An 18891-nucleotide genomic window follows, 5' to 3' on the forward strand; every position below is an offset into this window, starting at 1 on the left:
CATAACATAAACTCCAGGCCTGGTCCTCTCTCGTCTTCCGCTGTCCTTGCTCCTCCTCATATGCTCCCGTCACATGGCCGCGAGACGAGACCGGTGTGCCACGCAGCTGGCACTCGTGAACGTTAATCACCGGCCCGCTCTCGCGGTCCCTCGCCCCGCTGCTTGCCACACCACAGTGATGTTTAAACAAAATAAGGTGGTGGGGGTGTTTAACAGGTATCAAACATTAGAAAGGGGTGCATGCTACAAAATGTTTGGGAACCACTGTTCTAAGGTAATAAAAACATAGTGTATTATTGTAACAAAGTTCGTATTGTGAGGAAGGAAGAGGACACGGGGGTCGGCTGGACGGTTGATGCTTGTTTTTATGTATTCTCTTTTACTGTCAAAATCACACTCAGTAGTGTATAGTTTCTCTCTACTCAAAATAACAATAATCACTTCCGGGTCGGCACTTCCGGCTTCCGGTATCTCAGGGTCTGTAGTTCGGGCATCAACCGTCCGTCTCTATCTCTCCTTGTTCTCCGGTTCCACTGGCGTTTTATCCCCTCTCCACGCCCATTACTGGAACAAGATACAGGTGTTAATCTGTGTCCAACCCACTCACTTACCGCTCATCCCAGCGGCTCTCTCTCCCGCTGCAGACCTCGCTGAACCACGCCCCCTTGCACAATTATGTACAGTCTTTTACACAACTGAAAACATAGTTATGTTTATTATATTGCAACAGATCCTCATAAGTATTACACACTGCAACTTAAGTTGTCTGAACTGGTAACGGGTAAACATCTGCTGTAGTGACTTCATTATCTCACTCAAATGGATCATATGCTGTATGCATTTATGAGTTTAATCAGCTATATCTTATCTAAAACATAAACAGAAATATTACAGTCATACATAAACAGATAGAAATATTACATAAACAGATAGAAAATCACATGTGTAAGCAGATTATTGTATGTTTATTGTACAGATTTACCTCTGCGTTCGTGTCAATATCTGCACAATAAACATGCAATAATTAGCTTACACATGTGAAATATTTCTGGAGTTTATAAAAGTAATAGAAAGTGAGGTAGCGGGGCACATTAACACGGGAGTGTTGAGAACCAACGCCCTCCGTCAAACCCCCGATTAAAGTACACAAGCTAATCGTTCAATAACAGAAAGTGTTCTACCATCCATAGATCCGCAGGCTTTTAGAATGAACATTTGTGGTATATTTGTATGCACGGTCTAGCCTCACTTAGCCAAACAGAAGTGCAGATAAATCTAATGCAAGCATCTAATTCTGTAGGTTTGAATTCATCCCAGACATCAGTCCTTCTCTCCACACTGGGATGGCGGTAAGCCATATGCTTTGTGCACTTCAAAAGACGTTAAGACCTGGGCTTTCCGTCTGTGCGTAAAACAAAGGAGCTTTACTACTTCTGCCTTAAAGCTTTGAGGGCCAAAAAAACCCTCCATATACCTCTAAGAAAAGATTCAGGAATAACACATTAAACAACAAAGACGAACCTACCGCTACCGCTCTTCTCAAAGTTCTTGAAAAGACAGTTGAATAGCTAAAGGAATGTGTGTGAAGTTTAGCAGAGGGAGTTGGGGTGGGGAAAACGGATGAGGCCTGTCTTATCGTCTGCCAGAGCAGCTTAGATTAACAGTGTGCAGGACACAGATGAGGAGTGGGAGAAGAAGAAAAAAAAATACAAAAACTGCTGGACGGTATTAAAACAGACAGTTGCATTAGCCTACTAATAAGATAAGACAGTGCAATACTGCAGCTGAGAGAAAAGGTAGAAATCCCTTTCCTGCTTTCGTGGATTCTATCTTCTTTGGAGAAATAAGAAGCTCAGGCTTTTCATCTGTATTCTCTCACCAGTATCCAATAGCAGGTAACTGATGGCAGGGAGTTGGAGGAGAGCGTACTTGTCACAGGTTTAACTAGCAGGATATTAATTATAGCTTTCTTGCATCAGACGAAGCAAGGGCAAATATCTGGGCCCTGAACTTTTGAATATTCCCACTAGACTTCCACGTTATCAGCACCGTGTCGAACCGCCCACGGCAGTCCTGTCGGCAAGCGTCCGCTGAATGTTCTGTCCGAGTGGGGTTTATGATTTATGAGGCTTGTATGCGGGCTAATCACTGCAGGAGATGTAGAGAAGCATCAGCGTGAGAAACTCCTACACACTTGCGTTTGGCTCCACTGACTACAGGATGTTGTGGTTCATAGGAAGCATGTCAAATTCCTTTCATCACGCCTTCATTTTCTCTCTCTATTTGGGTCTAACTTTCACTCTCTAGGAAGAACCTATCCTACTGATGGGCACTACTGCTTATTTATGATTTTTTTTCCCTCCCAGTACATTGTATGTTATTACATGGGTCTAACGAATGAATGTTTTTTTTTCTTTTTTTTTTCTTTTTCTGCAGTTTTACCAGTGTCTCGTTGTATATTTTTGTGTAGGACTCTTAAAAAGATAATCAATCCATTTAAAAAGAAATGTTGTTCCAAACCTGCATGATCTTTTTTTTTTTTTTTTTTTTTTTTTTTTTTTGCAAGAACACAAAATAAGATATTTTAATAAAGCAATAAGCCCCAAGAAGTGATTTATTACAGTTGTTATATGACACAGAGTGGCTAAAACCCTGCCTTTTGTTATTATACATTTATTATAATCCACATTTTATAAAATGGTCACCACACAATAATAATGGCCAAAAATATCCATCAATGCAATTTCCATGAAGTAAAATCGCTGAAAAAAAGTCCCTGATCATGAATGGCAACAACAGTTCTATTATTACTCAAATGACTATGTTTATAAGTCAGTCAGTATCGAAGACTTTTATATTCGACTGAATTTTATTTTAAACACAGAGCAAATATTCTACATAATACAAAGATTCAATCAACAATATATCAATGAGACCAAACATATGTTTACGTTGCTAAGAGTGGTTGCTAAGGGTGTTGCGTAATGATACACAGAACCATTGGGTTAAGCGGTCATAGCTGCACTGTAAAAAAAATAATAATAAAAAATAGCTGCATCCCAATTTGCCTACTTATACTACCTCCTAAAGGTATGTACTCTTTTTGTGAAGAAAACGTACATACTTTTGAGCATGTAGCAAAGAGTATGCAAGCTTTGGAACACACTAATCTGTCACCTTTAAAGGGGGTCGCACACCGGACGCGGAGCTCGGCGGCGCTCGGCGGTGCGCCACGCAGCGTCTCGGGTATCGCAGACCAGACGCGCACATTTTAAAAGGCTACGTTTATTATACATTTCCCCAAAATATGTTTAGACTTTATTCAAGCTGTTGAACTCAGAATGTAAAACAAATGTGTCTTGTAGCAAAGGTTGAAATCAGTATACCTTAACGATAATATATACTTTTAATATAAAGCCTTGAAATGGCGCTCTGTGGCGCGGCAGGATTTAGAACAACTTCCTAAATCGCCGCGGACAGGCACCGAATGCCGCCACCGGTGTGCGTACACTCATTGAAAACAATGTGTTCGAATTTTAAAGACGTGGCGCGCCGCCGAGCGCCGCCGAGCTCCGCGTCCGGTGTGCGACCCCCTTAACGGACTCTGTCGCTTAGAGTTACGTGCATCCCGTCACCGTTTAAACTTCCGTCAATACTCGTCACAGTTCAAATCCTCCACATTCAGTTTAACTTCCTACCGTATCGGAGAGAAATATAGCCACACATTGATCTGCTATCCATGGGTCTTTAATTCAGAGACTCTCCTCGTGTGTTTGCAGTTTAAATATAATGATGCTTTTAAAAGTTAATGGCCAAACGTGTCATTGCAAAAGTTCACAATGCTGCTTCAGGTGAAATATAATGTGGACAACACTGAATAAATATATTTTTGTCAGATTAAATAGTGTTAGTTGGTCTGTCAAACCTTTATCTAAACCTCTCTACTTAACCGTTGGACTCGCGCATTTGTCATGTTTTTCTTAACACTTTTTATCCGGGTTTGTAGTTTTAAACGAATCCTCGTCCAACTCGCAATGGGTTGTGGACAATATCAGCCGTTAGAGTGCGCATCAATCTGCACTTCAAATTTGGAAATAGTAAACCATCCGGGAATATTTGGAATACTCTTTTCAACATACTATGATTTGGGACTTACTAAATGTTTCTCCAATTGAATATTTTCTAGCGACTGATCACATCTACATTTTTCAGTTGGCCAAATTGAAAATCTGTAAATTAATACAGTTTAATTCTAAGAAATTCAATTTGGCAGTCATTTATCAGTCATAAACATTTATCAGTCATAATTTTGTCATCACATTAGTCATACAGTACATTAATTAGTCAGTGTATTTATTTCTTTTTTTTCCTGGATATTATAGGTTTTCATAGCTATTAAAGTAACCTTACAAGTTGAATGAAATCTAAGCTTGACATTCAAGTTTTTAAATTCGTAGTCTATGTATCCAAAGGAATCAATTAAAATGTAATTAATAATTTACAAATTAATAATTATATTATTGTATTTACTGTAATATAAGCTTAAATAAGTGCACAGGCAGTTTAACAGCAGGGACATAATTCAAGCAAACAGCTAAATTATCTAGAGAGAGAGAGAGAGAGAGAGAGAGAGAGAGAGAGAGAGAGAGAGAGAGAGAGAGAGAGAGAGAGAGAGAGAGAGAGAGAGAGAGAGAGAGAGAGAGAGAGAGAGAGAGAAATGAGTGGTCATGCTCCTTTTTGAATCAAATGAATGCACATTTATTTGTATTTATATCTATAGCCTTATACGTGGAGACTGGTGCTTTTCAAAAGTGAGAAAGCACAGATGTCAGTGATTAATGGTTTGGTCTTTCCACTACTACTAGCCAGATACTGTAATGATTGCATTAGACTCATATTGACAAGTCAAAAGATTTTGAATGCAAAAGTAAATCTTACGCCAGACAACTAACTGCATCTCTATCTCTGAGTGCCTTTAATTTCAAACTCTGTCAGTCATGTACATTCAATTACTGCCCATGAAATTACTTCCATTTGAGAGCCTGACCAATCATTATATAGAAAATCTGAGACTCCAGACAGAACATAAATGCATGAATGAAGACTCTGCTGTAATCTATCAGATACATTTTTCTTTGTCCAATGCAAATTGCACGTATGATGCTCCCTGTGGAGCACACCTTTCTCATAAATTAATGGAATCCAATGCTGTTTGAACTTCAAAGCTTTTCAGATATTCTCTTTTGCATATAGTTTTAGAATGGCATGATATCATTTCATTTTTGGGGTGAACAATCCCTTTAAAGGGACATATTATGTCTTTAAATCTCAGGTGTCCCCAGAATGTGTCTATGAAGTTTCAGATCAAAATACCCCCAGATCATTATAATGATCTGGGGGTATAATGACCCTTTCACACTGCACGTCGGACCCGCAATATTCCCGGAACATTGCCGGGTCGCCTTCTGTGTGAAAGCAACCACGTCCCGGCATTGATTACCGAATTCGACCCGGGTCGGGGACCTAGTAACATTGCGGGATTCGACCCGGGACGAGCGCTGTGTGAACAAAAGCCGAAACTAATGCCGCAACGTGTACGTAGTTATCGTGCGACTCCTAGAGCTTGTTTTTTCAATAATACAACACTGCAGTGCCAGAAGAGCTCGTCGGTGTTTTAAACGCAGAGAGTGTTCGTATACAAAAGAAACTAAAATTAAACAAGCAGAAATGTGTGCAAACTGGACACAAGTCGAGACCACGGAACTCCTTACTATCCGCGCTGAAGCTGAGATCGCTCGCCATTATACGTCACATCCGGATGTCACGTGTCAACTAGACCCGGGACCGTTATGGGTTGTGTGTGAAAGCGCATATTACGGTATTTCGCTGGCAGTGAGAATGGACCAAATCTAGCGTCCCGGGAACAAATGCCGGGTCGCATTATCCGTGTATTTGCCGGAATCGCAGTGTGAAAGGGGCTTATTATAGCTTGTCAAATGTGCCCCTGTTTTGGTGTAAAAATAAATAAAATTAAAATAAAAACGCTGAATTTTTGTGTGTCCCTTTAAATGTAAATGAGCTGCTGCACTCTGTGCCCCTTTCAGAAAAGGTGGGAATCCTTTACCCAAGCTTCAGATATTCTGTCAACACGGATGGACAGACAATTATTTTGTGTGTGTGTGTGTGTGTGTGTGTGTGTGAGCCTGTTTATGTGGTTTATGAGGACACAAATTTGTATAACTACATGGGTATTACACTGGTATTACACTATAAATGTGGTTTATGAGGACATATCAAATGTCCTCATAATTCAAATGGCCTTAAAAACATACTAAATGATGTTTTTTTGAGAAAGTAAAAATGCAGAATGTTTTCTGTGATGGGTAGGTTTAGAAACAGGGGCAGTGTAAGGGGATAGAAAATACGGTTTGTACAGTATAAAAACCATTACGCCTATGGAGAGTCCCTGTAAACCACATAGACCAACATGTGTGTGTGTGTGTGTGTGTGTGTGTGTGTGTGTGTGTGTGTGCGTGCAAATACAGCTTTGTACTAAATCTTTTTGGTGAAGCAGCCATGCATACAATTATTTGTGCAAATATTTAACATTTTATTGATATTCTTTGGCACATTTACTTCAAAAATGAAATGTAACCATGGTGTCCTCAGTGGTTTGGAGACTGGGAGTCTATGGACACTGTTCGTTGGTACATCCAACAACAGAACATTAATGTTTTTTTGGCACAGCCATTGTAATATTTTAGTTAGCTGATACAGCTTATAAACAGAAATGGCAGTCTCTGTGCTTCTCATGGGTGTGTCTATGCTAAAAGGGAAGATCATCAACATTCATTAGCGGGGTTTCTCTATTCTTATGTAAGAGTAAGGGGAAATATGAAACACATGTTATCCTCTTACACTCAGGGCCATTTTTTGGGATTTCCGCCTGGATTTTGCCTACCAAAATTGAAAAGCTTCCCATATACACACATACAGTGGTCTAAATTCAAAATGTTGGTGTCATTTTACAGGAAACCCTTTGACGTTACATAAAACACTGCTAAAAGTCATAAACATGTAAGTCTGTGTCATGTTGTATGCCAGATTTACTCAAATGGGTCTGAAGGGATGACCCCCCTTTTTTCCCCCTTTCCCACCTCCCCCTCCCCTGCTACAACCCTCCACCACCCCCTTCCATCACCATATACAGTGATTTAAATGCAATATCCCAGTGTCATTAAACTAATTATATATTCTGGAAATGGCCCAAACTGTCTGCAGGGTGCTAGAGCACAAAGGGCCTGAGTTACACACTTTCAAAAATGAATTTATATTTAAAAAAATCAAAAAGCACCTAGTTTTTTGGGGGGTTATAACAGCTTAGACAACATATACTTACATGTTTATCACTTTTAGCAGTGTTTATGTAACTACAAAGGGTTTCCTGTAAAATAACACCAACATTTTGAACCTAGACCACTGTATGTGTGAATGGGAGGTTTTTCAATTTGGGCAGGCCAAATCCAGACGGAAATGGCAACAGAGTAATTTAGCGTAAATGCATTACTTTGTCCAAAAGAAATGCCAAAGTGATGCATATCTCCAGTAGAGACTCTAAGCTTTCAAATGGTACCAAATATGACATCATATCTCATCCAAAGACATTTAAAATAGAAAGTATATACATGACAATGTAATTCCGGACCCTGTACACGGTCCACGGAGTTTAAGTGGTTATGAGAGATTGATCAAAGAAAAAAAAAAAGTATTAGGTGGATTTTTACAATTACAGGCAGGTTGTTCTGTGTTCAAACACCTTATAAAATTAATTTTGCAGAATAGGCCCCCTTTTAAAGGTGTCATGAACTGGCTTTTTAATTTTTATACTGTTGTCTGAGGTCAACTTATGACATTCACGTTTTTACATTGAAAATCATTATAATGAATAAGTAATAGGTGATTTTATACATGGTTTTGAGGCTCTCTCCTGAACGCTGGGTTTTGATGAGCGTGCACCATTTAAGATTTGGAAATAAACGCCCATGGCTAGGATTGGTTAATATTTGCATATTTAATGAGCTTCTGCTCCCCTGTCCGTTCACATGAGGAATTGTTTTGAAAGTGGAGACTGGAATGATTCTCTCACAGGGCTCACAAAACGCCTTTATCAAACAAACACAATAATTTATCTCTCATCCACCTGCGATTGATTGGAATATCATTTTTCAATTACTTGGCCTGCCCGATCGGTGAATAGAAGCGTGAACGGGCCCTTCAAATATCAAGTCAAGAGAGTGAACAATTACTATTTAAGATTCACCGACCTGCCAACGGGCTTACGTATAAATAGCCTCAGACATAGCCCCGGGACATTGGGCTTACAAGCCCTGGCCCATACATGTCCAAGTCTGATCCCGAATCGCAATAAACCAACAAATAAAGGATTCTTCAGCCTGTGACAGCATGCTAAGTTATGTTCTGTTAGAGACATACACATAATCAAAACAATCTGTTACAATGCAATACTATCACTTTTTTTTTTACTCACATAAGTGTGTTGTACCATTCCTGTCTCCAATATAGAAAGCACAGCATTGTGATTTTTTAATCTCAATATGTCTGCCAATCCAGCTCAAACTATGTCTTGTTTACAAACGATTCTGCAGTGAAATGAAGCAAACAAACGTGCAATGTATTACGCACGTGAGCTAGAACTTGAACCACTCATTCCTAAAATTAGAATCCAAAGGAAGCTTATGCAGGGACTGTGGGTGCTTCCCAATTATTATTTGTGCATCCTCGTTTTCCTTTCAGCTTCCTTTCCTCGCGCCTTAGCTCCACCCCTTCAGGATGCGTGGGATGGACGCAAGGAAAAGACGCGAGGGCAGAGGAATTTAATCAAGTGAAATGATATATCCTCGCTCCCTTTAACGTCGCTTCAAAGCATCGTCAATTAATGATGACTGCACCGCTGGATTTAGTCGGGATTCTTGAACATTATAACTATTTATATTGTAAGCTTCAGCCTCCACAAAATACCATATTTGTCCATATTTTAATGAATATTAAGTTATTATTAACAACAAATTCCAGTTAACTGCTTTTTATTTGTTGTATAGTATTAGTTTATATTTGTTTCTCTGTTTGTTTCTTTCATTTTCTTTTGTTTTGATATAATTCTGCAACTGTCAGGTGTTGTTATTTGACAACTGTGGCACAATGTGAAGGGGGAGGAGAATTAATGCTTGTGTCACGTTTAGTCGATAAAACATTTCCGCAAAGAATCCACCTGTGTATCCTCGCTCACGACTCCTCGGGAAGCCTCCTCGACCCTCGACCCTCGACCCTCGCCTCCTTGCAGTGCAATTAGAGAATTGAGATGTCCTACAAGATGGCTGAACTCCATCGGTTTCCGGGTCATAGGATGGAGGATGGAGGAGCGGGGAAATGAGGAGGGATATTGAGAAGCACCCTGTGTTCTTCCGCAACCAGCCACAGCACAATATCTTACAATATTCTGCGTATTTATTGCTCGGTAGAGCAATCCATTTATCTCCACGAGTCGGTGGGCGGGGCTACAGAAGCAGGCGTACATATTATCTGTTGATGCGGTGTTTCTGCATTCTATGACATCAATGGTCGACATATTCTGAGATCTCTTGTTTGCTGGGCCTGTTGTAAATGAAAGCTTTTCTTTGACTAGCAATGAAGTTTTCAGCTCCGAAACTTACAGAATATTGTTAGATCACGATGAACTTTTATATATCAAAGGCTCAATGGAAAGTTGTTTTCTCTTTTTAATCACCCCTTTAAGTGTATAGTGTATCACATTAACATGTTACACTTAGTTTGACAACCAGAAAGTGCCAAAGACTTTATATCTACATTTTTTATAAATTCTGAAACCTACCAAGCTTAAATTTAATAGTGTGATTCTTCAGTATTTGTGGGGTCCAAATACATTTTTGGGGCTACTGTAAACTCATGGTTTTCAGATCAAAAGACATGTTTTTATTAAATGAAATTTGTAAATTTGCTTTTCTAATGATGTTGTGTTAAAAATATAAACTAATATATTGCATGTTGTTTGTCAGTTATTTTCTCTATACATGTCGGTAGCCCCATAACATTCACAGGTTGTAGAAAGAAATGAGCCAGATCTCATGAATCAGATGAGGCAAACACACAGTGCAGTAGAAATGCTCGTAAGCTTTCGGCATGTAAAGAAAGCCGGAACCGAAGAGATCTGAACCTTCAATTACTTCCCTCCTCAGGGGCTGCATGGGGATGGGGAAATAGGGGAATGAGAAGAGAGAAAAAAGAGAGTCACGGAAGCGGTTGTATAATGATAAAGGGGAAAAGAAAGTAACTCTCCACAGACCGATTGCACATGCTGCATTCGTACCCCTGCCGTGCGTGCTACTCTGGTGGTGTGAGAGGAATCTTAACATGAGGAAATCACAATATTGAGGGACACTCTTTTTTGCTCCCGCTTCTCCATTTGCCTGTTTAAGTGCAACCCCGATGCCCTCCATTTTTTTAAAGTCTGTCACTGGGTGAAGGGGTTCAGATGGACAGGTTAAATGGATTGTGGTTAAAGCTGTCACACACCAATAATCCAGTTATGTTTCACTCCTAAGCATTGCCCTCTGATCTGCCTCCTCACCACCCAAATATAAAATCCTTATGAATGTTTTGTTTGGCACCTGGTTGTTATTGAATACAAAAGGAAATTGCTGCATTATTACAATTGCATAAGTGCTTTAAGCAATTCTGATTGTTCATCAACAGAGTGGCTGATAAGTGGAGAATATTGAGGCAGAAATTACCCTCTTAACCACACAAGTACTTTTGAGGAACCGTGTTTAATGTAACCTCCACTTTATAAAACCAAATAATTGGCTCATGCAAGTGGACCGGTTTCAAAAACATTCAATGATTCAGTGCTCAAGTACACAAGACCGGAGACTTCGAATGTTAGGGATTTAATTCAGCCAAATGGCACTAGCAACCAAACACTCAGAAGAAAAAAAAAGGAAATTATTTTTTTTATTCAGTGACCAATGTGGCTTGAGGACAAAGACGTTAATGTGTGATGCATGATGCACAAACTGTATTTTTCAGATGATGTTTTTTTTTATTTTTTTATAACAATTGATCAAAATGTTGCCCTTTGAAATATGGATGGCTGGATTAAGCATCTTTGAAATGGTCATTCATTGTTCCTGTCGATGGTACATTTCCCATATATTGAAATTTTCCATCAGAGAGATGTAATCAGCACAGAGTCCAAAATGTCATAATCTAGGGGTGTCCAGTCCTGCTTCTAGCCTGTCTAACAACCTGGAAGAACTTGATTAGCTGGTTCATGTGTGTTGAATTAGATCTTGAGCTAAACATTGTGGTAGTAAACAAGTAAACAACTAACCCTTTAACCTAATATCAGGATCATTGAAAGTCATTTTGATTTGGCCATATACACTGCATCACTCTGCAATCTCTAAACATGAAGGAAAAAGATTTAAAGTTAATTTATTTATTTGACAAGTAATATTGTATTGTATTGTGATAATGAGCAGTGATAACACACTTTTAATATCTAGGCACTTTTCTGCATCTGACACTACATCACACAAAACAAAGAAAAAAATCTGCCTAATTTAAACAGATGGGCCTAACATAAATCAACTCTGGAAAATTGATGTATCTGTAATATGATCATGCATGCTTAATTTATAAAAGCAAAACTAAACCATTTATTTTAAAAGTTTTTTTTTAAGCCGTCCTGTTCTCTGTTTGCAGACTCTTTTCTATATAGTCATGACGGTTTCATTTATAGTTAACATCTAATACCTGGACAATTGGACAGAATAATATTATTTATTGCTATATTCGAACATGACAAATTTAATATTTTCTTTTACCTGCATCTTTTCTCGGGTATCTCTGTGGTGAAACTGTCTCTGTGATAGTCGCTCATGAACGGTTATTGAATGAATGAAAGACATTTATATAGTACTTTCATATGAATTACTGTACACCCAAAGCGCTTTACACTTATGTCAGGGGTCTCTCCTCAACCACCGCCGCAAAGTATTTCATGGCATTGGTAATAATTTATCTTTGGCTGCATTATAATGACTTCCTAATTTAGAAAATAACCAAAGATTGCATATGAGGACATGTTCTCAGAAATTAGCTATATCAAAATTTTAAGCACTTTTTTAGGGACCATTTTTGGGGATTTCTGCCTGGATTTGGCCTACCCAAATGGAAAAGCTTCCCATACAGTGGTCTAAATACAAAATGTTGGTGTCATTTTAAAGGAAACCCTCTGAAGTTGCATAAACCATTGCCAAACGTGATAAATGTATGTTGTCTGAGCTTTATTAACAACCTTCTTGATTTGTTGGTTATACATTTATTTTTGAAAGTGCATAACAGAGCCCAGTGATGGTTTAAGCCCCCCAACCAGAGCCCAGTGATGTTTCAGCCCCCAACAACTACCTGAACCTACCTGTATTGCCTGATCTATCTTCTGTTATTTGTCTTCGGTTTGCCTTCTTCTGATCCTCTTTGTCATCCCTCTGGATTCATCATTTGTCAGCCAGCTTCACCATTGTCCGATCATATACAAGAGAAGGACTGTGTCACCATCAGATAAGCCTTCAGTCAGTTTTCTTCCACTTTTCATTCATGCACTTACCTGTTGCATTCCCAGTCTACTCCATTGTTAATTACAATAAAGACTGGCTATTGCGACTTCCTTCTTCTGTCATTTTAACACATGTGTGGGGTAAAAGGTACACATTGCAAATTTTTTATTTATTTACTATTACTATTTGCTTTTGCTTTTACTATTACTATTTTGTTTTATGTGCACAGAACTTTGGTCGGCCAATGGCCGTTTTTAAATGTGCTCTAGAAATAAACTGACCTTGACCTACATTTATTTACAAGATTTTTAAACAAAATAAACCACTTTTTTTAAAAACCACCACACACACACACACACACACACACACACACACACACACACACACACACACACACACACACACACACACACACACACACACACACACACACACACACACACACACACACACACACACACACACTATCCCATGGCAGTTGCTTCAATGCATTTAGGGGTGTGGTCCTGGTCAAGACAATCCAAACTGAATGTCAGAATGGGAAAGAAAAGTGATTTAAGCCATTTTGAGCATTGCATGGTTGTTGGTGCCAGATGGGCTGGTCTGAGTATTTTACAATCTGCTCAGTTACTGGGATTTTCAAGCTGATAGAAAAGCAACTTTGACTGAAATAACTATTCGTTGCAACCGAGGTATGTAGGAAAGCATTTGTGAAGCCACAACATGCACAACCTTGAGGCAGATGGGCTACAACAGCAGAAGACCCCACAGCTTACCACTCATCTACACTACAAACAGGAAAAAGAGGCTACAATTTGCACAAGCTCACCAAAATTGGACAGCTGAAGACTGGACAGAAAAATGTTGCCTGGTCTGATGAGTCTTGATTTCTGTTGAGACATTCAGATGGTTAAGTCAGAATTTGGCATAAATAGAATGAGAACACGGATTCATCATGCCTTGTTACCCCTGTGCACTGTACCACTGGCTGCTGGTGGTGGTGTAATGGTGTGGGGGATGTTTTCTTGGCACACTTTAGTCCCCTTAGTGCAAAATGGGCATCATTTTCATGCCAAGGCCTCCCTGAGCATTGTTTCTGACCATGTCCATTCCTTTATGACTACCATGTACCCGTCCTCTGATGGCTACTTCCAGCAGGATAATGCACCATGTCACAAAGCTAAAAAAAAATTCTAATTGGGTGGAACGGGAACTTTGTGCCCTGGATGTGCATCCCACAAATCTCCATCAACTGCAAGATGCTATCCTATCAATATAGGCCAACATTTCTAAAGAATGCTTTCAGCACCTTGTTGAATCAATGCCACGTAGAATAAGGCAGTTCTGAAGGCGAAAAGGGGTCAAACACAGTATGATGTTCCTTATAATCCTTTAGGGGAGTGTATAGACACACACACTATGGGAATACTGCAAAAAAAAAAACTTAAGGTGCGCCCCAAACTTAAAGTTTAGCACCATTGTACCCTATACCGCAGCAGTAAAATGATAAACAAAACCATACGATTTAAAAAACTAAAAATAATCATAACCGAAATTTTGGAGTGGCCTAAAGGTTGGAATTTAATCAAATAGTTAAGGGTGATGAAGAAAGCATGTACATATCAAATGTGTGATAAGTATGTGAACTATTTTAATTGTTTCAGGTAAAATTAAAATCATGTGTATAATGATTTTCAGTCAATTTTGTCTGAATGCAGCTTTTTAGAAAAGAAAAAGTTATTTTCTTTTCTTTTTTTTTCTTTTTTTTTACAAATACATTGCTTCATAGACTTAGTCAATATTATTATTATTATTTTTTTTTTTTTTTTATTTTTTTTTTTGGGAATCTATTTAGTTCTCCAAATGTGCAATTATTAATATAGAAATATAGAAATTGGAGAAAATACTATTTTCATGATACTGTATATATCCTATAGTTAGTGTTTCCAAAAAGAAGAAAGGAAATGTTCAAGCCATTACCTCACTTGAGGATGATTTTATCTTATTCTATGCTTTATTAGGGTTATTATTGTTATCACCATTTGCCCAAACCACACAATTTAAATGTTAACTGCCTCATGAACAAGTAAGTGCCTCTAATGCATAATTTCTTCAATGCAGCGATGAAGGGAAATCACATGACCACGTCTGAAATATTCTAGAGAGGCAAATTAACAGCCCTTTATAAATGCAATTGTTTATCTGGCTGTTTATTGCAATGATAAAAGCTGAAATAAGACTGCTGCATTGAGAGTAGACCCATTAACTGTTACTCACCCTCACTCTTACATTATCTCTTTTAAGTGCTTGTTCCAGCTCTACTGTGGGCCTTTGAAGCAGATAGAGATCATAATGTTTATTACAGATTTGACAGACAAAAGACTTAACACAGATGGACTAGCAAGAAGCAAGGGGAGATCAACAATTTAAGACTGCTTCCTTTGTCACAGATCTGTTAGGTGCTGTGTCTGCAACATACAAAAAAAAAAAAAAAAAGTAATAATTTGTAAGTGGTTAAGCTGCTACAGTATGTTGAATGGTCGATCTTAACGTGTTTAACCGCTGTATTGAGAATTCATTTATTGACAGGACATGGCTCCATGAGACAATGAAATGGAAAAATATGTCGATAACGTGGTGTCAAAAGTTGAAAATCGGCAGGCTGAAAAGTCTGGAAAAAGCCCTTGGGCCACAAACATAATTATTCAGACTTATGGTGTTCTAATCCAGACTGGAGTTGAGCTTGCTTCACTCATCAGCCACCGTGTCTCAAAATTTACTGAGATTTCATGGAGCCACTTCTCACGCTTTAGATCTAACACCATTAACAGCTTCATGCGTATTTTGCCTCCTAATTTCTGATCCCCCAGATGCTGTAAGAAACTCTGAATCTTACGTTGAGATAAGAGGAAAGCTTAAAATTTGTCCCTGAAGGGAAAAGAATTTATGAGATTCTTTGCCTCTATTTTTCTTCTGTAAAAAAAAAATCAGCTTCAGCCAGTTACTTACATCAGCGCAAACCCCACCCCCAATAAAGCGCACAGCTGTGAATACTAATTTCAGTTTTCTATCAGCATTACTATCCACCTCATTGTGCTAGTTGTATTTACACACATCTCATTCACAGCTTACGACATGGGTCGGCTGTCTCGATGGCTAAAAGGATGTTATGGAGACTTTAAAAATGGAGGTTTTCTTTCTTTTTTTTCAAGAAAAGGTCAATGCATAATTTCTAAAACAATCAATTGCATGCTTGCTCGTAAAGAGGTGAATTTAAGAACAACAGTTAAGAACTAGGCTTTCGATGAATTCTTGTCAGTCTTGGGTTTGTTAATACGATTTGTACGATTTGTCTAAACCCCGGTGACGTATAGGTTTAGGGGCGGGTTAGGTGGAGGTGATTTGTACAAATTCATACAAATTGGGCAATTCATATTATACGATATAGCAAAAATATAAAACAATTGTACAAATTAGCCTCATAAAATAAGTTTGAATTGCTGTGAGATCAGGCTGGACAGATAGATAGTTAGATAGACAGACAGAAAGATGGATGGATGTTAAAATGCTAAAATGTTTGGCTATTTTTGTTTCAAGCTATGAAAGAGTTTAAAAGCTATTAATTCCATTGTTAAACTTCAAGGTCGTGTATAACTTGAAAAAAGTGTCTGCGTGTTCAAAAAATAGACCGTTCTTTGTGGGATGTGCTGTGTGTGATCCTACTGAATGTCCATTATTAGCAAACTGTGCCTTGCTGAAAGTTTATTGTCATTCCATTGTCCCAGAATTTCTAAGTTTAGGATGAACTAAACGGACCTCAGGGCTTCCTGCTGAGTCATGTCTTATATTGTTATCTCTGAGTAGAGTCAAGGCTGACATTTGAAAACCTACCAAAACTTTTTTTTTTTGGAAAGGTTCTCTACATAACAAATCTAGCTGTGAGGGAACAATCAAAGATGCCCATGCCTGTCACAGTTCCACTGACCAAATGCCAGTGAGTTGTTGAAAATCTGACAGTGTGAGGAACCCACAGGGTAGGTTGGCAATAGGATGGCAATAAGATGTGTTGTTGTGCAGACCTTGTTCTAGCTGTGTGGCGTTTGGCAATGAGTGGGATTATAAAAGTAGGAAATGTGGAGTGATGACAAAATGCTGAATATGGTACAAACATGTTCATGTTCAAAAATGTGTAATGCCAGGCCGACAATGTGTATAAATAGTTAAATGTGAGCCAAAACAAGACTGAGGGTAAGTTTACACAACAACAATGTACTAAAAACATTTTTACAGACAACAGCATTGTCAAAATAATTAAAATTTCCATGAAAACAACTAAAAAAGCTGTAATATGCATGTCGTATTAAGTTTATACAATACGTTTATATATATATATATATATATATATATATATATATATATATATATATATATATATATATTCTATAAAAAAAAATGTTTTAATCTTTCAGATGCCAATAAAACAGAAAAATAATTTTGATTAAAATCATAGTTTAAAAATTGCTCCCTAAAAAAATAAAACTGATCGAAAATATATTCATAGAGATGCATTTTAAAATTGTATAAAGTGTTTTTGCTGCCTTACTACTTAAGGTAACTACTTTCTGGCCTGACAAACATGAGCCACACTAAGATAACAGCAGAGGTTGTTTGATCTAAAGACAAAAAGCCAAAACAGATCCTCATTTTCTCAATGAACTTTAAATGACATGGTTAAATTCCACAGAGACTGTTGTTACGTATCTTACAAAATCCTATAAAAAACATTGATAGTCGGACTTGCATTCAAACAGTTTTCGACTGTATAATTCTATATCATGTCATGTCTATAATCAATACATGTGACCATTATGCATATATATATATATATATATATATATATATATATATATATATATATATATATATATATATATATATATATATATATATATATATATATATATATATATAAATCACAATACATGTAATTGTATAGCTTTTGAATGATTTATTGAAAGTGTACCTTGCTTGGTGTCACTATTGTAGGTTCAGAATTCAGAAGATGGTTTGATTGAAATCTGTGTAGAATGTATTATTTTATTAAAATAATAATCATGTCTAACTGTACTCTGCTTAGAGAAGGAAGTTAAGAGACCACAGATAACAGGTCATTTATGGTGAGGGGTGGGGACACAGTCACCCCTGAACTAAACATCATACCTAATTGGTGCCAACCCATGGACCACATGTATGGGAATACATTTGAGTTTAAACCCTTAGAACACGAACAAAGAAGTTTAGAGTTTAGACAAAAAAAAAGAAAGAAAAAAAAAAAGACAATGACATGAAGACAATCGAGGCAGACCAAAATCTGAGAAAATGGGTTAATTTCATTCTGGCCATTTAAATACTCTCATCTCACTTTGTTTTCTTTTACTTAATTGTTTTCTTTTCTTTCCGTTGAGTCTCATACTCAGAATATGTTCCCAGTTAACACAAAAGACATTCTCAACAGAGTAAAGAATCAATGATTCACCATGGAAACATACGCTAAGAAATAGCACGTTATTCTTCTTCCTCTTCTCTTGTTTAATGGAGATTTACATAACATACTTAATACACATCGCCACCTATCAGGTTGTTGTGCAATCATTCTTTTCAATGTTTTCTTTAATAAGTAATCTTTATTCACTTTATTCATTTTTTGCTGTATGAAACTGTTGTCTGAGTGGCAGAAAATGATCTTAGCAATCAGCCACGGATAAAAGTTAATCAAAGGATATATAATATAATATAAACTTATTGCACTCCACTGTATACTGCCCACCTGTGGTGTAACTTTAGTGAGTCGAAAATGAAAAAACTTCAAGTGGCTTATAATGATGCACTAAGAATTGTGCTTAAAATTCCTAGGTGGAGTAGTGCCAGTGTAATGTTTGTGTCTAACAATGTGCCCACTTTTAATGCTGTTTTAAGAAATTTTATGTATAGATTTATGTGCAGACTGACAGAGTCTAAGAATTTCATCATTGTGTCCATAGTTGATGTTTCTAAGAGTGATACAAGGTACACATCTTGCTTTTGGAAATATTGGACCCGAAGTCTGTATATGTTTTAGAAATGACTCCTGATGTGCTCATTTTTAACTTTTTTTTTTTTTTTTTTTTTTTTTTTTGTATTATTGTGTGTATTGTGTTGTCTTTATGGACCTATGTGTCTTAAATAAAAGTTGATA

Source organism: Pseudorasbora parva, chromosome 11, assembly GCF_024679245.1.
Source record: "Pseudorasbora parva isolate DD20220531a chromosome 11, ASM2467924v1, whole genome shotgun sequence".
Classification (NCBI taxonomy): domain Eukaryota; kingdom Metazoa; phylum Chordata; class Actinopteri; order Cypriniformes; family Gobionidae; genus Pseudorasbora; species Pseudorasbora parva.